Source organism: Nerophis ophidion, linkage group LG06 (genome assembly GCF_033978795.1).
Source record: "Nerophis ophidion isolate RoL-2023_Sa linkage group LG06, RoL_Noph_v1.0, whole genome shotgun sequence".
Lineage (NCBI taxonomy): Eukaryota > Metazoa > Chordata > Actinopteri > Syngnathiformes > Syngnathidae > Nerophis > Nerophis ophidion.
In genome coordinates this window covers 70,536,726-70,555,172 of record NC_084616.1, presented here as the reverse complement: position 1 = coordinate 70,555,172, position 18,447 = coordinate 70,536,726, and the positions used below count along the sequence as shown (strand labels likewise).

Genomic DNA, 18,447 nt, shown 5'->3' with positions numbered 1-18,447 from the left:
ATGAGTTGTCTCTTTTCATCGCATAATTCCACATTATTATAAACATCTGTGTTGCTGAATCTTTTGCAATTTGTTCAATTAATAATGGAGACGTCAAAGAAGAAAGATGTAGGTGGGAAGCGGAGGATTGCGGCCGCCTTTAGCAACACAAACACAGCCGGTGTTTCCTTGTTTACATTCCTGAAAGATGACGGTGAAGCTTTACTATGGAACAGAGCGGTCAAGCGAACATGGTTCCCTACTACATGTCAACCGGCAGGTTTTGGTGAAAAAATGGTGTTAATAAGTCGGCTCTTACCGTAGACATGAGCGGAGAGCTTGCGTCATTCCTCCTGCACCTGTCAAAGAGGCAGCTGTGACTCTCTTGCCTCCTCCCTCCGGCCGCCCCCGACCATCGGATGCTTCCACTGTTGTTGGAGGGAGAGAAGAAAATAATTTCAGCCCAGCCCCACCGGCCACCTTCGCCTCCTCGAGAAATGCGGCTTCCCTCAGAGACACTGGCGGTCGCCACACCCCTCCGAATTTCAGGTACGGCCATATAATCTCACTAAAACACTAGTAACACAATAAGCAGATAAGCGATTTTCCAGAAATATCCTAGTAAATTTGTCTAATAACATCTGAATCGCGCTGCCGTCTAGTTTTTTTTTTTTTTTCTAGTCCTTCACTCTCACTTTCCTCATCCACGAATCTTTCATCCTCGCTCAAATTAATGGGGAAATCGTCGCTTTCTCGGCCCGAATCGCTCTCGGTGCTGGTGGCCATGATTGTAAACAATGTGAGGATGTGAGTAGCTCCACAACCCGTGACGTCACGCGCACATCGTCTGCTACTTCCGGTACAGGCAAGGCTCTTTTCTTAGCAACCAAAATTTGCGAACTTTATCGTGGATGTTCTCTACTAAATCCTTTCAGCAAAAATATGGCAATATCGCGAAATGATCAAGTATGACACATAGAATGGATCTGCTATCCCCGTTTAAATAAGAAAATCTCATTTCAGTAGGCCTTTAAATTTTTTTAGTGGGCAATTGCCCATGTGACCTATATCTAAAATAACCACTGGTCGTCATATCATATATGTTCTGCTCTATGGCAGCATCACCAACTATATTAATGCTATCCAAGCAATTTGTCGTTTCTATTTGAGTTGCGTCATGGACTGTGAATAATTGACAATAATCTCAACATACTTTTACAACTGTTGATGAGGAAGCAGCCTTTGTTGTTGTTGAATTGCTTTATATAGCCCTGGTGAAAGTCAGCAGTTTGAGACAGTGAAGCACAATCTTCTACAGTCTACTCCCAACTAGAAGCTTTTAAAATATTGTAACAAGAAAAAAAAAACTCCTATGTTCAGTCAAATCCAATAAAGAAAGCGCAATTTGTCCTCAGCCTTTTATCTCTGTTTGTCTCTCCAAATCCACGCCAATTAGGCTTTTAAGGCCAGGACCACTCTAGGAACTTCCAGGATCTACGGCACCGTTTGGGCTGTTGCAATAAAAATGTTGCATCACTTCCATCCTCAAGTAGGTCTCGTCTTCTCGCCTGTGTCCACTAAACATTCTGTGCTCTTACACTCATGTTACAATATGAGTAAAATTCTGACCAGTGACGTCCTGTAAGGGGAGGCAAGTGAGGCAGTGCCAAAGGGTTAAAAAAATTAAGTAATAAAACAAGTTGTATTATTTTTCTTTTGGTCCATGCTTTCGATGTGAATTTGGTGTGGTTCCTGTATATTTTGATAATTTTCAGGGTTAAAATCGCGGTAATTCTGTGATCAGAATAACGCGGCAGACAAGAAGGGAGGCAGACACAGGTGGTGCCTCCATGGCTACACATAAAGTGTATTAAGCGTGTGTTTGTTGCCACGGAGAAATGGCAGAGACCACGAGGCAGCAAGTACCTCTGCCTCAAAGTAGGAGGCGATATATCAAAAGTTCATTAACTGCCCACACCGTTTAACCAAGTGGTTCTCAACCTTTTTTTTAGTGATGTACCCCCGTGAACATTTTTTTTAATTCAAGGAACCCCTAATCAGAGCAAAGCATTTTTGGTTGAAAAAAAGAGATAAAGAAGTAAAATACAGTACTATGTCATCAGTTTCTGATTTATTAAATTGTATTACAGTGCAAAATATTGCTCATTTGTTGTGGTATTTCTTGAATTATTTAGAAAAATATATATAAAAATAATTAAAAACTTGTTAAAAAATAAACGAGTGATTCAATTATAAATAAAGATTTCTACACATAGAAGTAATCATCAACTTAAAGTGCCCTCTTTGTGGATTGTAATAGAGATCCATCTAGATTCATCAACTTAATTCTAAACATTTCTTCACAAAAAAAGAAATCTTTAACATCAAAATTGATGGAACATGTCCACAAAAATCTAGCTGTCAACACTGAATATTGCATTGTTGCATTTCTTTTCACACTTTATGAACTTACATTCATATTTTGTTGAAGTATTATTCAATACATATATTAATAAAGGATTTTTGAATTGTTGCTATTTTTTAGAATATTTTAAAAAAATCTCACGTACCCCTTGATATACCTTCAAGTACCCCCAGGGTTACGCGTACCCCCATTTGCGAACCACTGGGCTAACCCTTGAGAAGTAGAAGAAGAAAACAACAGACAACAACTGCTACGCTTCTTGCAAAGTGATGATTTTTCGCTCTAAAAATAGAGCATTCGATTTCCAAAATAAGGAATTTTTCAAGACTGGACTTTCAATCAAAGCAATAAGTCATTAAGACAGGGAGACCAATGCCAGAGCTGCCAGATTTCATTCAAGCCTGCGTGGTCCAAGGACAGAAAATAACTTGTCCATTTCAAAAGGATTTGAAAAGAATGGCTTCGTGGTTGTGCATTAAAAAAAAAAACGTCTTTATTGCTTTCCCTGCCTTTTGTTCACAGCAAATGACCGCGTTTGGACCCAAATAGAATATACTGATCTGATAAAGCTGCCAAAAAGCCTCCAAAAACATGAACGCTCATCTGCCCACACTCAAGGTCAGATTTCTTTCAAAACGTTTGGAATATCAGGTATTGAACTGGCTCCACATAAACAACGGAGACTAAATACCAGCACCCACAATGCCAATGTAAAGGAAAATTGTGAGATTTTAAAAGACCTGATAAACACTTGCTTTTTGGGGAAACAGGAGCTTGCATGTGGTGGTAAGATGCAGTGACGTGCAGTCAGGCATCATGGAAAGAAAAAATGTAAAAAGAAAAAATATATATTATATTGTTATATGTATCCAGTAGAGATGCGCAGATAGGCAATTATATCATCCGCATCCACATCACCAAAGTCGTCATCCACCCGCCGTCCACCTGAACTAACATTTTTTTAGGACCGTACCCGCCCGCCAACCGCCCGCTGAAATACATCAGAGGTTGTCCACCTTTACCACTCACAGAGTTATTTAAACCTGTTTCACAGAGTAATTGATGACAATTGGAGCCGCTAACGTTCCCGCGACTATCCAATAGCGTTCATCCTGATTACAAGAACATGAGCGTGCTGTGAAGCCATTGCCTTAGACACCTTCAACAACATGTACGAACCGATTGTTGGTCCGGCAACATGTTGTGTGCAGCTTCCGCAATTACACGTTCAAGATTGAAAGGCATACTGGGTGACACAGAGTACACTGATGGTTGTGATATAAACAACTTTAACACTTACTAATATGCGCCACGCTGTGAAGCCACACCCAACAAGATTGACAAACACATTTCGGGAGAACATCCTCACAGTAACACAACATAAACGCAACACAACAAATACCCATAATCCTTTGTATCCGTGACTATGAATATATTTTACACCCCCGCGCCCCCAACCCCGCCCACCTTACCGGCGCACGGGGGGTTGGGGGGGTGCGGGGTTTGCGGCTAGCGGGATGTATAAAATAGTCAGGACGTGTCACGTATACAAAGGATTAAGGGTATTTGTTGTGTTGCGTTTATGTTGTGTTACTGTGAGGATGTTCTCCCGAAATGTGTTTGTCGTTCTTAATTGGTGTGGCTTCACAGCGTGGCGCATATTACTAAGAGTGTTAAAATTGTTTATATCACAACCAATAGTGTACTCTGTGTCACCCAGTATGCCTTGCAGTCGTGTGCGTGTTGCCGCGGAAGCCACGCACAACATGATGCTGGACTGACAAGCAGATGGTACATGTTGTAGAAGGCGGCAAAGTCAATGGCTTCATAGCACGCCCTACTACTTGTTATCTGGGTGACTACCGGCAGTCATTCAGGATAATAGTAGCGTCTCTTATTGTCTTCTTCGCTTTATGACACGGGTCTTAAATGGCGCTTTGAATGGCAAAGGATACCGATCACAGAACCATGCATATCAAATATTTCCGGATGGTTCAACCGCCACCCGCCCGAATCTAATTAAAATCAATTTTTTCGTCATTTCAACCGCCCGACCCGCGGTTTATCCGCGGATGAGACCGCAAACCGCGCATCTCTAGTATCCAGTGATTAAACTATAAAGTTATTTTCCATTTAACTTCACCAGTGTTAAATTATTTTTTATTCAAAATCGCTTAATTTTCACATTTGGCGTTCAAATACTGAGAATTTCTCAACTCGTCGTGTTTGGAGGAAGAAGAATACTGAGTTGCATCCCAAGAACACCACACCTACTGTGAAGCATGGGGGTGGAAACATCATGCTTTGGGGCTGTTTTTCTGCTAAGGGGACAGGACGATTGATCCGTGTTAAGGAAAGAATGAATGGGGCCATGTATCGTGAGATTTTGAGCCAAAACCTCCTTCCATCAGTGAGAGCTTTGAACGGTTGACCAAATACTTATTTTCCGCCATAATTTACGAATAAATTATTTAAAATTCCTACAATGTGAATTCCTGGATTTTTTTTCACATTCTGTCTCTCACAGTTGAAGTGTACCTATGATGAAAATTACAGACCTCTGTCATCATTTTAAGTGGGAGAACTTGCACAATCGGTGGCTCACTAAATACTTTTTTGCCCCACTGTACCTGCTACATTAAGTTAAACTCCCAACGATAGTCACACACACACACTAGGTGTGGTGAAATGTGTCCTCTGCATTCGACCCATCCCCTTGTTCACCCCCTGGGAGGTGAGGGGAGCAGTGAGCAGCAGCGGCCGGGAATCATTTTTGGTGATTTAACCCCCAATTCCAACCCTTGATGCTGAGTGCCAAGCAGGGAAGAATGCTAGTATGAGCTTTTAAACATAACCTGTTAACTGCTGCCAATCAAATGGTCAATAAGACACTCTATAGCAGGGGTGTCAAACTCAAATACAAAGTGGGCCAAAATTTAAAACTGAACAAAGCCGCGGGCCAAAGTTGAACAAATTAACCTTTTATTAGAGACCCAAAAAAGTTTTGCAATGAATATTGAACAAGCAAGACTTCAATGGGGCAGCACGGTGGTACAGGGGTTAGTGTATCTGCCTCACAATACGAATGTCCTGAGTAATCCTGGGTTCAATCCCGGGCTTGGGATCTTTCTGTGTGGAGTTTGCATGTTCTCCCCGTGAATGCGTGGGTTCCCTCCGGGTACTCGGGTTTCCTCCCATGGAACAGGCAGAGCTTATATCAATCAATCAATCAATGTTTACTTATATAGCCCTAAATCGCTAGTGTCTCAAAGGGCTGCACAAACTACCACGACATCCTCGGTAGGCCCACATAAGGGCAAGGAAAACTCACACCCAGTGGGACATCGGTGACAATAATGACCCAGTGGGACGTCGGTGACAATGATGACTATGAGAACCTTGGAGAGGAGGAAAGCAATGGATGTCGAGCGGGTCTAACATGATACTGTGAAAGTTCAATCCACAATGGATCCAACACAGTCGCGAGAGTCCAGTCCAAAGCGGATCCAACACAGCAGCGAGAGTCCCGTTCACAGCGGAGCCAGCAGGAAACCATCCCAAGCGGAGGCGGATCAACAGCGCAGAGATGTCCCCAGCCGATACACAGGCAAGCAGTACATGGCCACCGAATCGGACCGGACCCCCTCCACAAGGGAGAGTGGGACATAGAAGAAAAAGAAAAGAAACGGCAGATCAACTGGTCTAAAAAGGGAGTCTATTTAAAGGCTAGAGTATACAAATGAGTTTTAAGGTGAGACTTAAATGCTTCTACCGAGGTGGCATCTCGAACTGTTACCGGGAGGGCATTCCAGAGTACTGGAGCCCGAACGGAAAACGCTCTATAGCCCGCAGACTTTTTTTGGGCTTTGGGAATCACTAATAATAATATATAAGGTAATAGTGCAAAATCAACTTTCAAAAAACATCAGTGGTATATTAAATAAAATTTAATTAAAAAAAATGAATGCCTCTTTTCTATTTGCAGCCTTCTGAGGTAAATATCAACATTAACTTTTTCAACAGACTAATAAATTCGAAAATAAAATAAAAATGAGGTGGTCGGGGTTCGGTGGTAGCGGGGGGTGTATATTGTAGCGTTCCGGAAGAGTTAGTGCTGCAAGGGTTTCTGGGTATTTGTTCTGTTGTGTTTATGTTGTGTTACAGTGCGGGTGTTCTCCCGAAATGTGTTTTGTCATTCTTGGTTGGTGTGGGTTCACAGTGTGGCGCATATTTGCAACAAAGTTATAGTTGTTTATACGGCCACCCTCAGTGTGACCTGTATGGCTGTTGACCAAGTATGTGTTTGTGAAAGCCGCATATATTATGTGACTTGGCCAGCACGCTGTTTATATGGAGGAAAAGAGGACGTGACGACATATTGTAGAGGACGCTAAAGGTAGCACCTTTAAGGCACACTCCCAATATTGTTGTACGGATGGAAATCGGGAAAATGGTTGCCAAGGGAGATTTTCGGGAAGGGCACTAAACTTCGGGAGTCTCCTGGGAAAATCGGGAGGGTTGGCAAGTATGAGTATTAGCGGTGAATGTGGTGTTACCGGCGGGCTAGCTCTAATGAAGTGAATTGTGAATTATATTTATATAGCGCTTTTTCTCAAGTGACTCAAAGCGCTTTACATAGTGAAACCCAATATCTAAGTTACATTCAAACCAGTGTGGGTGGCACTGGGAGCAGGTGGGTAAAGTGTCTTGCCCAAGGAAACAACGGCAGTGACTAGGATGGCAGAAGCGGGAATCGAACCTGCAACCCTCAAGTTGCTGGCACGGCCACTCTACCAACTGAGCTAAACCGCTAAAATGTTAATTTGATATCGCCTCAAGGGCCAAATTAAATTAAACGGCGGGCCCAATTTGGCTAGCGGGCCAGAGTTTGACACCCATGCTCTATAGGATTCATATGTTTATAAATATCACTGTGATGAAGTAAGTGCCTCACCAGCCATGAACCTCACCGCACGTCACTGGTAAGATGAGAGTGCAAGGTCTTCCCATTGTGGGAATTATATGGAATTATTGCACCCTTATGCAGGGAAAGTTAAAGTTAAAGTACCAATTATTGTCACACACACACTAGGTGTGGTGAAATTTTTCCTCTGCATTTGACCCATCCCCTTGATCACCACCTGGGAAGTGAGGGGAGCAGTGAGCAGCAGCGGTGCCACGCCCGGGAATCATTTATGGTGATTTAACCCCCAATTACAACCCTTGATGCTGAGTGCCAAGCAGGGAGGCAATGGGTCCCATTTTTATAGTCTTTGGTATGACCCGGTCGGGGTTCGAACTCCCAACCTAGCGATCTCAGGGCGGACACTCTAACCACTACACTTGGAAACATCCACTTAGTTTACTGGCACATCAAACATAATACAGAATGATTTGAGAGCAGCAGTAGGCGGTGTGATCAGAAATGACATTGAAAAGGAGATTAATGCAGCCAGATTTGTCGCATTGGAGGTGGATCTAAATGAGGAAAGAGAGACTATTAAAACTCATAGAAAAAGAGAAAAAGGAGGACATCAACAACAAAGTCTTTGAGATCTCCGTCCAGAAGGAAAGGCGATTGGGCTTCATTTACAAGTAAAGGTAATCAATCAATTAATCAATGTTTATTTATATAGCCCTAAATCACTAGCGTCTCAAAGGGCTGCACAAACCACAACACAAACCACAACGACATCCCCGGTAGAGCCCACATAAGGGCAAGGAAAAACTCACCCCAGTGGGACGTTGACCATGATGACTATGAGAAACCTTGGAGAGGACCACATATGTGGGCAGCCCCCGCACCCCACCCCTAGGGGACCGAAAGCAATGGATGTCGAGTGGATCTAACATGATATTGTGAAAGTCCAATCCATAGTGGATCTAACGTAACCGTGGGAATCAAGTCCAAAGTGGAGCCAATATAGTAGTGAAGTGAAGTAAATTATATTTATATAGCGCTTTTCTCAAGTAACTCAAAGCGCTTTACATAGTGACACCCAATATCTAAGTTACATTTAAACCAGTGTGAGTGGCACTGGGAGCAGGTGGGTAAAGTGTCTTGCCCAGGGACACAACGGCAGTAACTAGGATGGCACAAGCGGGAATTGAACCTGCAACCCTCAACAGTAGCGAGAGTCCCATCCAAAGTGGAGCCAGCTGGAAACCATCCCAAGCGGAGGCGGATCAGCAGCGCAGAGATGTCCCCAACCGATACACAGGTGAGCGGTGCATCTTGGGTCCCGACTCTGGACGAGCGGTCCATCCTGGGTCCCGACTCTGGACAAGCGGTCCATCCTGGGTCCCGACTCTGGACGAGCGGTCCATCTTGGGTCCCGACTCTGGACGAGCGGTCCATCCTGGGTCCCGACTCTGGACTAGCGGTCCATCCTGGGTCCCGACTCTGGACGAGCGGTCCATCCTGGGTCCCGACTCTGGACGAGCGGTCCATCCTGGGTCCTGATTTTGAACAGCCAGTACTTCATCCATGGCCACTGGACCGGACCCCCTCCACAAGGGAAGGGGGGACATAGGAGAAAAAGAAACGAAACGGCAGATCAACTGGTCTAAAAAGGAGGTGTATTTAAAGGCTAGAGTATATTAATGAGTTTTAAGGTGAGACTTAAATGCTTCTACTGAGGTAGCATCTCGAACTGTTACCGGGAGGGCATTCCAGAGTACTGGAGCCCGAACGGAAAACGCTCTATAGCCCGCAGACTTTTTTTGGGCTCTGAGAATCACTAAGGTAAGATATACTGTCTTGTTCAGGGGTCCCCAAACTACGGCCCATGGGCATCGCCAAAGTCCAAAATCCTGCCGACCGCTTCCATGTTAGTTATCTCTTTTTGGTTATAATGTGTATTTTCTGCTGGATCTTCTCTCTATTTTCTGCTGCCCTCTTTTTTTGCTGCAGCTGTTACATATACTGTAATAATCAGGGGTGTCCAACCTATTTTAGCTCAGGGAAGGAATTCTCCGCACACGTGCGCCGGACTATTAAAATCGTAGCATTAAAACTTAAAAATGAAAACAACCTCAGATTGTTGTGTTTGTCTTATTTTGGCCCACAATAGAACAAACACATTCTGAAAATATTACAATAAAAATATAGCAAAAAAAATATCCCGCAGCGGTAAAGTTTCGATCAGTGGTCCCCAAACTACAGACGGAGTACCATGAGCGAACCCACGCAGTCACGGGGAGACCATGCAAACTCCACACAGAAAAATCCCAAACCCAGGATCAAACCCAAGACCTTCATATTGTGAAGCACACGCACAAATCCCAGTGCTGCCAAAAAAACGTTCATTAGGTGGCAGATATATACTTGCTGGGCCATTTTCAAGAAGGATATTTAAAGAGAAACTACATCTTGTTAGACAATGTCAGCCAACCCCGGAAGCTAGCTCAGCTGTTCTGGCAATGAAATGGGGAACATCGTGGAATAGGTTGTACTAAACGTCACGACTGGACTTGGACTTTGCTTGTTTCTTCGACGCAGGGGATATTTAGGACGAGCCAGACATGAATGTAAGAACATCTTGATTTATTAACACTAATATAAACAAACTACGAAAAAGGCGAATAAAGAGCACGCACAATGGCGGAGAACAAATACTTGGCTACAAAAACAAATGACTAGAACAGGGGTCGGGAACCTTTTTGGCCGAGAGAGCCGTACTAGCCAAATATTTTAAAAAGTATTTCCGTGAGAGCCATATAATATTTTATTCAAGACTGAATACAACTAAATCCGTCCATTTTTAAGTAAGACCAACATTTTTTGTGTATAATAGGTCTCTTATTCTTTTTAATAACGTTGTTATTCTGAAGCTAACCAACAATAAATAAAATACTTGATACCATTAATGCGACTTCTTGAACAGGTGCGGTAGAAACCGGATGGATGGATTAAAATGCATGAGAATGTTTTATATTTTGAACGTTATTTTTGACACTGTGATTACCAGCGGAATTATTCATTACTTACCGTGTTAAGCAATGTCAGCTCAGATTTATTTGAGAGCCAGGTGCAGTCATCAAAAGAGCCAGATCTGGCTCTAGAGCCATAGGTTCCCTACCCTTGGACTAGAACAAAGGCTGTAAACTATAAATGTGAAACAAAAACACTTGCACTGTGGCATGAACAACAAACCAGAAACTTACAAGGCATGGACAGAATAATAAACAGCGTGGCAAGGCATGAAGGTAGATGGGTGATGTTGGGAAGTTGCCAGGCCGACTACATGGTGACTCTGGCTTGAATAATAACTGTGATCATTACTAAGAGGTGTGAGGCGTGACTTGAGGCGAAAATCAATGAGTTGGCATGGAGACGAAAACAAACCAGGAAGTGCAAAAACAGAGTGTCCACAAAACAAAACATAACATGACCAAACATGACAAAAACAAAACATGATCCATAGGCGTGACACTAATTGTGTTTTTCTTTATTTTTTCACTGTTAATTTTTTTGCAATATTGGTTTTGACAATACCATGTGATATATGTCTTAATTGCTGATTTTTTTTTTTTAATTGCGCCAGAAAATAACCTGTTTTGTACACTGTTGATGTGCTTCAATGCCCAGTAGGGCATAAATGTGTTTCTGTATAGTATTTCTCCAGCAATGGTCATGTGGTGACATAAATGATGGTATTTTAAGAGGTAATCTTTGAAGTCGGACATAACTGAAGGCCTAGGTGGGAAAAGCACGGCCCGCCACTGCGATCTACAGCACACAGTCCGTCTGGAGTTTATTTTTTTAAACATGCATGAGGTGTACTGTAGTCTACTTTATCATCATCTTAATGATGATGCCCACAGAAGGCCTAATGAGTAATATATGCTAAACACTCTCCTCACTTGTTGGACATGTTTGACACATTTTAGTTGCTTGGGGACATCGATGGAAAATGGATGGATGGATATTTCTGCCTGGAGATATGACTCAGTGTGTGGTTGGCTCCCTGCTGGGAATGCTCTGCTCCCATCGGGCGGTAAGTGTGTTGCTCCACTGAATTATAGTTTATAGATTAGCCGGCTAAAGGTGTAATATGTTTTAATTCATAGAATGCTGTTATTTATTTGAACTTTGTGCTGATCAGAGATTTATTTCTCGACTCTCTGTTCCTGGCAAATTGGGGGACCTGATCAAGTCTTAAAAAAAGGCACTAATTTGTTTTGTTTCAATGGAAACCCCAATCGGGAGAACTTTAAAGGCCTACTTAAAGGGGAACATTATCACAATTTCAAAAGGGTTAAAAACAATAAAAATCAGTTCCCAGTGGCTTGTTGTATTTTTTGAAGTTTTTTTCAAAATTTTACCGGTCTCGGAATATCATTAAAAAAAAGCTTTAAAGTGCTTGATTTTCGCTATTTGCGATGCGACTATCCATTTCCCTGTGACGTCACACAGCGCTGCCAATGTAAACAAACAATGGCGAATAGCACAGCACGATATAGCGACATTAGCTCGGATTCAGACTCGGATTCAGACTCGGATTTCAGCGGTTTAAGCGATTCAACAGATTACGCATGTATTGAAACGGATGGTTGGAGTATGAAAGTATTGAAGAAGAAACTGAAGCTATTGAGCGAATAGCTATTGACGCTATTCATAGCGAATAGCTTCATTAGCATCGCCGGTAAAATGTGCGGACCAAACGATCAGGACTTTCGCATTTCTTGACACTGGAGCAACTTAAATCCGTCGATTGGTAAGTGTTTTTTTCGCATTAAATGTGGGTGGAAGGAAACGTAATATAGTTGCAAATGCATCTGCAGGTTATCTATACATCTCTGTGCCATGTCTGCTTTAGCACCGCCGGTAAATAGCACGTTAGCATCGATTAGCTGGCAGTCAACATCAACAAAACTCACCTTTGTGATTTCGTTGACTTTATCGTTGCAAATGCATCTGCAGGTTATCCATACATCTCTGTGCCATGTCTGCTTTAGCACCGCCGGTAAATAGCATGTTAGCGTCGATTAGCGTAGCATGTTAGCATCGATTAGCTGGCAGTCACGCCGCGACCAAATATATCTGATTAGCACATAAGTCAACATCAACAAAACTCACCTTTGTGATTTTGTTGTCTTTATCGTTGCAAATGCATCTGCAGGTTATCCATACATCTCTGTGCCATGTCTGTCATCGCCGGTAAAATGTGGAGACACTCTGGCACATTCAATGGGGGTCTGGCGGCAGACATTTTCGCATCTTCGGGCCAGTGGTGCAACTTGAATCCCTCCCTGTTAGTGTTGTTACACCCTCCGACAACACACCGACGAGGCAGGATGTCTCCAAGGTTCCAAAAAATAGTCGAAAAAATGGAAAATAACAGAGCTGAGACCCAATGTTTACAATGTGTTGAAAATGAAAATGGCGGCTGTATTACCTCGGCGACGTCACATTCTGACGTCATCGCCTCCAGAGCGATAAACAGACAGGCGTTTAATTCGCCAAAATTCACCCATTTAGAGTTCGGAAATCGGTTAAAAAAATGTATGGTCTTTTTTCTGCACCATCAAGGTATATATTGACGCTTACATAGGTCTGCTGATAATGTTCCCCTTTAAATGAGATTTTCTTATTTAAACGGGATAGCAGGTCCATTCTATGTGTCATACTTGATCATTTCGCGATATTGCCTTTTTTTTTGCTGAAAGGATTTAGTAGAGTACTTCCACGATAAAGTTCACAACTTTTGGTCGCTAATAAAAAAGCCTTGCCTTTACTGTAAGTAACATGCGATGTGCGCGTGACGTCACGGGTTGTGGAGCTCCTCACATTGTTTACAATCATGGCCACCAGCTGCTAGAGCGATTCGGACTGTGCTGAAAATGTAATTTCAGTTCTTATGTGTCTTGTGCATGCTAAGAATGGACAACAATAAATCTGCTGTCTACATTGTGTAATGCATCCAGCGAGGTATCACAACAAAATTTGGCATAATAATGTGTCATTTTCATAACTCGGTATCGGTTGATATCGGGAATTGGTAATTAAGAGTTGGACAATATCGGCATATCAGATATCGGGAAAAAAGCCATTATCGGCCATCTCTAATTCATCCCCGCTACTCCTCGTTATGTCCTCTACCCCTACATGCAAAGAGTCATTGGGACACAACTACTAGCACAGGAACACGCAAACTATAGGGATAGGGCTAAAAAGTAGGGTGAGGGGTGTATCGGGACTGGGCCTAGAAAGGAACGTCTTCAGAAGGGGTGCCCAAACTTTTTGCCTCCAAAGACCAAATTGAAAGTGCAATTTTAAGCATACAGCAGCACCGTGAGTGAGGAGTTTATCTTCATACCGCCCCTTGACAGAGGTGGGTAGAGTAGCCAGATTTTGTACTCAAGTATGAGTACTGTTACTTTAAAGATGTATTACTCAAGTAAAAGTAAGGAGTAGTCACCCAAATATTTACTGGAGTAAAAGTAAAAAGTATTTTGTGAAAAAACTGCTCAATTACTGAGTAACTGATGAGTAACCTGTTTGTTTAATGATGAAGGCAACAAGTAATGCACAAAAACATAAAAATAGCAATGAACAAATTCAAAACCAGCAATATCTCCTAAGCAACTAAAACAATAATATATATTAAATAATATATATTTGGTTTTAAACTGTATTGAACAAAAATTTTAAAATTAATTTTCCTTTGCAACCTCATTATACTATTGGCTAAGTTTTATATTCATAAAAGTAAGTTCCTCAATACCCGACCTGTTTTTTGTGCCTTTAAAAAAAGATTTAGAACTTTACATTAAAACACTCTACCTTTAAGCTGTGAAACCGATGATGCTGTGTTCCAAATTTAAGTTTTTTTTTTACTGAGATTGAGTGAGCCTATGGCTTTGCACTTTGTTTATTTTATGTATATATATATATATATATATATATATATATATATATATATATATATATATATATATATATATATATATATATATATATATATATATATTGCATTCTATTTTAGTTACTTTAAATTTACAACACCCTGGCGCTGTTTTGTACGGTTTTCATACTGTTTTGTACTGTCTTTCTACTTACTTTGATTATTATTTTCAACTGTTTTTAAATGTTGATATTTATAGATAAAGGTTTATGAAAAAAGAAAGTGTGCAGTTAATCATGTGACCGCCTGGCTCTGTTTGATTGGTGAAACTGAGTCAAACATCACCAGGGACTGCATTTGATTGATGAAACAGAGTCAAACATCACCAGGGACTGCATTTGATTGGTGAAACGGAGTCAAACATCACCAGTGACTGCACTTGATTGATGAAACAGAGTCAAACATCACCAGGGACTGCATTTGATTGGTGAAACTGAATCAAACATCACCAGTGACTGCATTTGATTGGTGAAACGGAGGCATGTGATAGATCCTACTTTGAAGGTCTGTCTGACAAAACAAACAAAGCGTGCATTAACAGATCGATAAAAATCAGTAGCAAGTAGCGAGCTGAATGTAGATAAATGGAGCGGAGTAAAAGTAGCGTTTCTTCTCTATAAATATACTCAAGTAAAAGTAAAAGTATGTTGCATTAAAACTACTCTTAGAAGTACAATTCATCCCAAAAGTTACTCAAGTAGATGTAGCGCATTACTACCCACCTCTGCCCCTTGAATATGTATTATAGGAGAAATTGTCCTGTTTGGAAGATGGTGGGTCCTGCAAATTTTTATATTCAGCATTCGCAACCACGTTTGCAAAATTTTATCAAAACATAATTTTTGTATTTTTATTTGTGAAAAATAAACGACACATTTGTGCAGTAAAGCAATTTTTTTGCAGGAAAAAAAACATATGGACAGACTTGTTCTTGCTTTAGAGGGGTGACACAGACTATAAAAATGGGAGGCATTATCTACATTGGTTGGAATTGTGGGTTAAATCACCAAAAATGATTCCCGGCTGATTGGTGGGGCGCATACTTGCCAACCCTCCCGGATTTTCCAGAAGACTCACGAAATTCAGCGCCTCTCCCGTAAACCTGCCGGAAGAAATTTTCTCCCGAAATTCAGCCGGAGCCGGAGGCCACGCCCCCTCCAGCTCCATGCGGACCTGAGTGGGGACAGCCTGTTTTCACATCCACTTTCCCACTATATGAACAGCTTGCGTGCCCAATCACGTTACATTTACAGATTTGAATAAAAAACTGCACACACAAGGAGACGAAGCAGAAGAACGAGAAAGTTACAGCCATGGCGTCTATAATAGAGTGATTCTATGTTGCCTGTCGCCATCTCCTGGTGAATGTTGGCTATAGCGTTATGGGGTTGCTTTTTGATTGGCCAACGATTTACGTGGTGTTGTGCACCTGACGGCAAGTGAGGGAGTCTGTTCTGAAGCCCACAGTAAAGAGACGTGACTTCATCACCTCGCCTGGTTATTGAGTACAGTTAGTAGAACAACTGTGTTTCTATAACTGTGTATTTGATAGGTGCCGTCTGAAATTCAACTATTTATTTTATTTATATATATAATAAAATAAATATATACAGCTAGAATTTACGGGAAGTCATGTATGTTGTACATATATATATATATATATATATATATATGAAATATATATGAAATATTCGAGTTGGTGAATTATATACTCCTCCCCTCTTAACCACACCCCCGTCCCAACCATGCCTCCGCCCCACCCCCCGACCAACATTTTAATTTTAAGAAACACTCAACGAGGTACAAAACAGAAGACAACCCCAAGGCAAACGTGACTATCGCTCGCGGAATCTAAGGCAGGAAACATGAAACTATAGACATGAAACCTCACTAAACTGTGGCATGAAACAAATAGCATTAACCATGGCATAGAACCAACCAACCCAAAACTGTGGCATGAAACCAATAATGACGCCAGGCCGACTGACTTGCAAAGGCAGGCTTAAATAATGTCTCATAATTAGAGCCAGGTGAGCGTCCGAACACAGGAGGCAGGTGAAACTAATATGCAACCAAAACAAACAAAGAGTGCGCAAAAAACAGAAACTGATGGAGTCCAAAACCAACAGAACATAACAAAAACATGATCCGGACCACGGATCATGACAAAAACAGGGTATGAATTGGTTAAGAAAAGTCCATCCATCCATCCATTTTCGACCTCTTATTCCCTTTGGGGTCGATTTTTCCTAATGGGGCCTCTTTAAGGAAGTATTTTATTTGCATCCCTAAAACAGACGCTCATCAGCTCCAACCTTCATTTGCAATCAACACAAACACAAGGCATGCTGGAAAACCCACTGACACACTTATAATGACATTTGCAATCCCTTTAGTCGAGTCAGTCAGTACATTTAGACATGTCAACCTTACGCTTGCAGGAGTGGAGCGGAGCGAGCCGGTGTCGTTTATGACGCTGCAGCATAATCCAGGTTTAATGAGAGTGCCAGTCGAACAGAGGCCTGCTGGTGTGGCTGAGCAAGTGTATGGTGGTAAATTCCACCCCCTGATAAAATTATCAATCAGACTTCAAGATTGATTACTTGCGCTCTCACACTATTATTTATAGGACCCACGTTTGAGTCCCGGGTGGAACGGACGCAGGAATTGGACGGTCCTGAGTTACAACCCCCACCAATCTGGTATTTTTAAGTATGGGATCGGCCAATCTACACCACACACAGACACTCACACAAACGCACTTTTCACCACTCAACCTGAAAAAAGTATGGGGTGTCGGACCCGGCTGATTGTTTCCGGTCCCCTCCCTGTACGATCAGTGCTTGGTCCGCATTGCCGGCAGTAAGTTGGACCCGTTTCCAGTGAAGGTTGAACCCTGCCAAGGCTGTCCTTTGTTACCGATTCTGATTTTATGGACAGAATTTCTAGGCGCAGTCAAGGGGTTGAGGGGTTACGGTTTGGTGGCCGCGGGATTAGGTCTCTGCCTTTTGCAGATGATGTGGTCCTGATGGCTTCATCTGGCCGGGATCTTCAGCTCTCACTGGATCGGTTCGCAGTCGAGTGTGTCCAAGTCCGAGTCCATGGTTCTCGCCCGGAAAAGGGTGGAGTGCCATCTCCGGGTTGGGGAGGAAACCCTGCCCCAAGTGGAGGAGTTCAAGTACCTAGGAGTCTTGTTCACGAGTGAGGGAAGAGTGGATCGCGAGATCGACAGGCGGATCGGTGCGGCGTCTTCAGTAATGCGGACGCTGTATCGATCCGTTGTGGTGAAGAAGGAGCTGAGCCGGAAGGCAAAGCTCAATCAATCAATGTTTATTTATATAGCCCCAAATCACAAATGTCTCAAAGGACTGCACAAATCATTACGACTACAACATCCTCGGAAGAACCCACAAAAGGGCAAGGAAAACTCACACCCAGTGGGCAGGGAGAATTCACATCCAGTGGGACGCCAGTGACAATGCTGACTATGAGAAACCTTGGAGAGGACCTCAGATGTGCGCAACCCCCCCCCCCCCCCCCCCTAGGGGACCGAAAGCAATGGATGTCGAGCGGGTCTAACATGATACTGTGAAAGTTCAATCCATAGTGGCTCCAACACAGCCGCGAGAGTTCAGTTCAAGCGGATCCAAGACAGCAGCAAGAGTCCCGTCCACAGGAAACCATCTCAAGCGGATCAGCAGCGTAGAGATGTCCCCAACCGATACAGACGAGCGGTCCATCCTGGGTCCCGACGAGCGGTCCATCCTGGGCCTCGACTCTGGACAGCCAGTACTTCATCCATGGTCATCGGACCGGACCCCCTCCACAAGGGAGGGGGGGACATAGGAGAAAGAAAAGAAGCGGCAGATCAACTGGTCTAAAAAGGAGGTCTATTTAAAGGCTAGAGTATACAGATGAGTTTTAAGGTGAGACTTAAATGCTTCTACTCTCTTAATTTACCGGTCGATCTACGTTCCCGTCCTCACTTATGGTCATGAGCTTTGGGTCATGACCGAAAGGACAAGATCACGGGTAGAAGCAACCGAAATGAGTTTCCTCCGCCGGGTGGCAAGGCTCTCCCTTAGAGATAGGGTTAGAAACTCTGCCATCCGGGAGGAGATCAAACTAAAGCCG

General features: G+C 42.7%; 1 protein-coding gene across 2 annotated transcripts in view; it reads left to right on the top strand.

Annotated features, from left to right (window-relative positions):
• The window catches only part of pudp (pseudouridine 5'-phosphatase), a 92,604-nt gene that overhangs the window by 49,967 nt on the left and 24,190 nt on the right, over window positions 1–18,447 (top strand). Inside the window, exon 4 of one of the 2 annotated variants that reach the window (XR_009807283.1) lies at window positions 11,297–11,403. The exons of the other annotated variant lie outside the window; for it this stretch is intronic. The gene's annotated coding sequence lies outside the window, so the exon portion shown is untranslated. The remainder of the gene's footprint in view (window positions 1–11,296; window positions 11,404–18,447) is intronic. 2 annotated transcript variants of the gene reach the window in all.